General features: G+C 37.8%; 1 long non-coding RNA gene across 2 annotated transcripts; it reads right to left on the reverse strand.

Moving 5' to 3' along the window:
* Nucleotides 1-862: 862 nt before the first annotated feature.
* On the reverse strand, nt 863-3149 carry LOC136265918 (uncharacterized). 2 transcript variants are annotated; one of them, XR_010705798.1, is made up of 3 exons: nt 3033-3149; nt 1418-1489; nt 863-905 (listed from the first exon to the last, which is right to left on the reverse strand). It is a non-coding gene; the product is annotated as an uncharacterized lncRNA (long non-coding RNA). The 2 variants fall into 2 exon arrangements; XR_010705799.1 differs by having other exon boundaries at nt 873-926.
* Nucleotides 3150-5926: the final 2777 nt, after the last annotated feature.

A 5926-nucleotide genomic window follows, 5' to 3' on the forward strand; every position in this document is an offset into this window, starting at 1 on the left:
TTCCAAACATTGATTGCCCTGCTATCGCTTCAGTATTCACTCAATCACCTCAAGATTCACATCATCGATTTCACCATACATGATTACCTTACAGTCGTAATTTCAGCACCAAACGAAATTTCAGTCATCCTCAGTCAACCTAGAGGCCAAATACAAAACCCAGTTTGTTGTTTTCCGCAATACTCGCTTGGCATGTAGGGCAATGTGTCTTTAAACTGTTCTAAAAGTTTCGTTTAGATTGAAACATTTGTTTTCGAGAATGGCTAGTTTGAAATTTGAATTTAGTCACCCCCACGTAATTTGCTGTCTCTAAGAATTTTACTCGGAATTTAAAGAATGACGCAGAGTACAACTGCGGTCACTAGGTATTGATTAACTGGCGCTCTATGTAGTTAATCAGTGCATATAGCCACAAAGAAATGTGCTGTCGTAGATTATAGTCCACAGATATAATAATCTATGATGTTGCATACTATCGTCGTTTTGAAATTTGAATTTAGTTGCCCCCATGCAATTTGTCCTCTAAGAGCGCGGCTTAAAGAATGACACAGAGTACAACTGCAGTTACCAGTTGTTGACACAAGCTGCGAGTAATTAGCACATGTAGTTAGCCAATTGTCACCATGCATTATTGCATTTTATAGCACCCCCACACATGTAATTACAACATACAGAGGACACATGAATACCAAACACTTTTCACAACAATAATGTAAGAATTGTACAATAATTACTGTAATATAACTGCTATGAAAATGTTTTCCAGTGGCCCGCCATGGTAGCAAGTCTCACATGACGGCATGTATATTCATCCAAACACAATAGGAGTAACAAGTAAGTACGATGACAAGTTGGTATGACTCCCATTTGTAGAATCCAGATGAGTGGGTGTGGCTCCAGTATGTCTAAACAGTTAACAAACATTCCTGTTATAAATACATGCTAAAGTTGCAATATAATAGTATAGTATTTAAATGCAACAATACATAGTCTCCATTGCATCACTATCAAACAACACTAAGTGGAGGATATTGTTGCATCTCTAGTATGTACACTCTATCAGTACAACCTGTCTTAATGGCCACCAGTATAAAAAGACAACCTCTCTTGAAAAGCCAATTCCAATTGAGAATTTATACACTGTTACCTGTTTATTGAGTGAAGGTGACAATAAACAAATTCCACCGTAATTTATACACATGATCTGATCTGTATATTCTGTCAGTGGATGAGATCCACTGGCCAAGACAAAATGTGACTCAAATGTCCTGGATGATCCATACTCAACCCACTTATGACCCAGTGGCACAATGGAACTGAGTATTTATATAGAATACAATTATATTTATTTCTAAGATGTGTGGATGTGTGGACACATTACAACACATTACATGTACATACAAGACATGCTAAGTACTGTTTTAGCATTTCAAGTCACCACATTATGTACGGACCAGTCAACAATGCTTCATAGTGCCCATCAGTAAACCTGAAGAAAAGTTACGAAAAATAAAAATTCACATACAGTAGGTTGCAAAATAAAGTTTACGTTTCGTAATTGTAATTACAGTGTGATTACTAAGTAATTACCATGTTTGTACTGTAATTACGTTTTGACCGTAATCTGTAATTATGCAAAAAAGTAGTTTTTCACCAGCCATATATACAATATACTCATAGTTACCAATAGAGCATAATTCGTAATTACGTTTTGTAATTACGCTACTACAGCGTAATTAAAATTACAAAATGTTAACTTTTTTCTGCAGTCTACTGTAAGTACAATGAAACCTGGCCAGCTGTGGAGCCAAAAAATTTGGCCTGAATAACAAAGTGGCCTTATTAATGAGGTCATAAAGTACTGCTTAGCTATATTTGGGATCTACTAGAGGTGACCAATATAATGAGGTGGTCTTATTAAAGAAGTGACCGCTAAATGAGGTTTCACTGTACATACGTTCACAATGGTGAACAATATTAATGGTTAACAATATACACTGAAACCTGCAGGTCACTTGTTGTGGAAGATTGCTCTCTACACAAAATGACACATTCAGAGATTGTATTTAGATGGATGATACAGTAACGCATTGTGACTTCAGTACTCATGATGTGTCACTGCTAGGTAGCAACCATATACACGGCACTGCCGATGCACAGCATCGCACTTGCTCACACACACAATTTTGCTCAAGATTTTACAAATTGATAATTAATGGAGTGTGGCAACTAGCTGTTCGCTCGCAAGACTGTGTGGCAGCTGTTTCCCTTCTGTACAAGTGGCAACCAAGACAGGTCCACTGTGGATGAAAGCCAGGCATTAGATATTTGGTATTTCAGTGTTGAAGGCATTCCAGGGCTTCCGGTAGTCTCAAATCTCACCACAGTTTTACTCAGGCAGTGTTGTGGTCACCACTAAACCACTGGAATGCTGTGTTATGTTCATCTTATGCTTGGCTACTATATAGTAGAACTGAAATGAATACTCTGAAAAATATATCCTGTGGATAATGGCTTCATCACTTTCTTCAGCAGGAGCTTATAAGGACCAATAGTGAAACTTTGTACACTTGGGCTGACAGCCAACTGCCTATGTCTGAAGCAGTGCCTTTGGTGCTCTAACAGATTGGCTGCCCCCTTGCTGCCAGCACTCACTGTCTCATATGCTGTCACACACTAACATCTCTATAGCCAGTTAGAACACTATGCTTCTTACCTTTTTTTTTAAGGCCGCAAAATGCAGCCACCTCTTTAAAAGGCTAGGTCAGAAAATTTTGTCCCTACCGCCTCAATAATGACCAGTTTTCACTGTACTATTAGTGATTAGTGATCATGGAGGATTATTTATTACGATACTAAGATATACAAATGCTAAAACCTCTAAATATAGCAGTACATTTTTTACCTTGGTCCAATGTGTCTAATAATCGTGAGAGACTCTACTGTGACAAATACATGTTTATCATGGTATGTGCTAATCGCCTTTTTACAATTAAGTTTTACAACACAAATACATGTATAGTTAAACTCACCAATTGTGACTAAATCCCTTCAACACGAAAAGACAAGTAATGAGACAACAGCCTCACAAGCCTATTCTGGTGCGCTTATTTACTAGTAATATAAATTTTAAAGGCATTTATTTACAACAGGACATAATTACGCGCCCCTCTATTGTCTCTGTACATACTTGCCTTTTCTTTACTATTCTCATTTCATTTCACAAGATCTCTTGGCAGGAGCATAGCTTCTTCGCTTGAATTAGTCAATGCTTGAAGTAGATCGAGATACTCTAATAGAACAGTACATTTCTACATGTGCCATATTTTTATATTGTAAAGTCTGTAAGTAGCTAGTAATTTAAACTATACAATCCGATGCTAAGCAGAAGTTGTAACTATGCTAAATATTGATTGCTGTGTTACAGCTGTTTTGTGACTGCTCTAATAGAGTATCTTGATCGTTTTAATGCAGTACAAGATGAAAGGCAAAGTGTTATTAAGGGTTTACTAGTTAAAATGGGTGTTAGTTGACTGCAATTGCATGCCACTAACAGGGCCACCCAGAGAAATTAGGGGGCCCAGGGAAAAGAGTTAAAGAGGGGCCCAGAGGCAAGGAAGGGTCTAGATTCTGACTACTCTATTAGAGTATATCGATCTTTCTTTAAACAGGTATTCAATCAGCCCCTTTCAGGCTGAGGCCGGGGAAAATTTCTGTCACTGTAATCTGGGGTTTCTGTCTAAACCATGGAAACTCACCTACTGTTATCAACAGTGCATTGCTTATTCTAACAAAAAGTATTGAAATCCCATCCAAAAACAGCTTATAGCTGTAAAAAAAAGTGCGCGTCCAAGTAAAGCAGAGTCAACTGCGACAAAAAGTAATGATATCATAATGCGGCCATGTGCGAGGTGTGCAAGTTGTAAAATTAATATTAGCTAATCAGATAATACAATGTTATTGTTAAAGTGTTAATGAGAACTATGTGATGCTGCTAGTTTTTAAGTGTGTGAGCATCTTCATAAATGCCACACAAATTTAATTCTCAATAAAGCAATGTGTATAGATTCTCTGATAGCAATAAATAGTTTGAGTTTGGCCACCTTTCCTTTGTTCGTAGCATTGCCGTATACAGGAAAGGTGGCCAAACTCAAACTATTTATTGCTAGCAGCATCACATAGTTCTCATTAACACTTTAACAATAACATTGTATTATCTGATTAGCTAATATTAATTTTACAACTTGCACACCTCGCACATGGCCGCATTATGATATCATTACTTTTTGTCGCAGTTGACTCTGCTTTACTTGGACATGCACTTTTTTTACAGCTATAAGCTGTTTTTGGAAGGGATTGTTATGTAGATGGAGTAACTATCTAATCAAAAACAGCCAAGCTGTAAAAAAAGGAGTGCGGCCCTTGAAAAGACTATGGTGAAAAAAGATGTGAAATCCAAGGTGGCGGCCAAGAAATGGCTGTGATGGTAGGCTAATGGTAAAAATTTTAATAACGACAATTCAGGTGAATTTGGTGCCGCTTGGTCAATTGGCACAAAATTCACCTGAATTGTCATTATTAAAATTTTTACCATTAACCTACCATCACAGCCATTTCTTGGCCGCCACCTTGGATTTCACATCTTTTTTCACCATAGCCTTTTCAAGGGCCGCACTCCTTTTCTTACAGCTTGGCTGTTTTTGATTAGATTTCACTTCTTTTTGTATTTGTATACCCCAAAGCCGGCCTATAGCCAGCTTTGGGGCTTTTTAACCTATATATTTTTCTTTACCACAGGAAAAAGAAAAAGATGAAGCAGATTTTATAAACACTTTAACTCATTCTGATTTTATCAGTAAATGTACACATTATATATATATATATAATGCATATATCAAGAGTTCATAATATAAAAAGAGAGTATATATTTATTACATGTCAATTAATCCCCACAGGATAATTTGCAGCTGATCTCTCTACTGGGTGACTTGAAATGTAGCTGAAATCTCTACAGGGTGATCTGCTTGTACGTAGATGAACTCTTTACAGGATTCTCCCTACAGGGTGACTTGACTCTAGCTGAACTCTCTGCAAGGTTATCTGTTTGTAGTTGAATTCTCTACAGGGTGGTTTGTTTGCAGCTGAACTCTCTACAAGGTAACTTCTTCTAGCTGATCTGTCTACAGGGTGACTTGTTTCTAGCTGGTCTCTCTACAGGACGATTTGTTTGTAGCTGAATTCTCTACAGGGTGATGTGTTTGCTGCTGAACTCTCTAAAAGGTGACTTCTTCTAGCTAAACTCTCTACAGTGTGATCTTTTCATAGCTGAACTCTCTACAGGATGATTTGTTTGCAGCTGAACTCTCTGCATGGTGGTTTCTTTATAGCTGAACTCTCTACAAGGTTACTTCTTCTAGCTGATCTCTCTACAGGGCGATTTGTTTGTAGCTGAACTCTCTACAAGGTGATACTTCTAGGTGATCTCTCTACAGGATGACTTGTTTCTAACTGAACTCTCAGCAGGGTGATCTGTTCATAGCTGAACTTTCTACTGGGTGATTTGTTTGCAGCTAAACTCTCTACATGGTGGTTTCTTTGTAGCTGAACTCTCTACAAGGTAACTTATACTACCTGATCTCTCTACAGTGTGACTTGTTTCCAGCTGATCTGTGATTTGTTTGTATCTGAACTCTGTACAGGCTGATTTGTTTACAGCTGAACTCTCTACATGGTGGTTTCTTTGTAGCTGAACTCTCTACATGGTGACTTCTTCTAGATGATCTCTCTACAGGGTGACTTGTTTCTAGCTGAACTCTCTACAGGTGATTTGTTTGCAGCTGAACTCTCTACATGGTGGTTTCTTTGTAGCTGAACTCTCTACAAGGTAACTTCTTCTAGCTGATCTGTCTACAGGGTGACTTGTTTC

Source organism: Dysidea avara, chromosome 9 (genome assembly GCF_963678975.1).
Source record: "Dysidea avara chromosome 9, odDysAvar1.4, whole genome shotgun sequence".
NCBI classification, from domain to species: Eukaryota; Metazoa; Porifera; class Demospongiae; order Dictyoceratida; family Dysideidae; genus Dysidea; species Dysidea avara.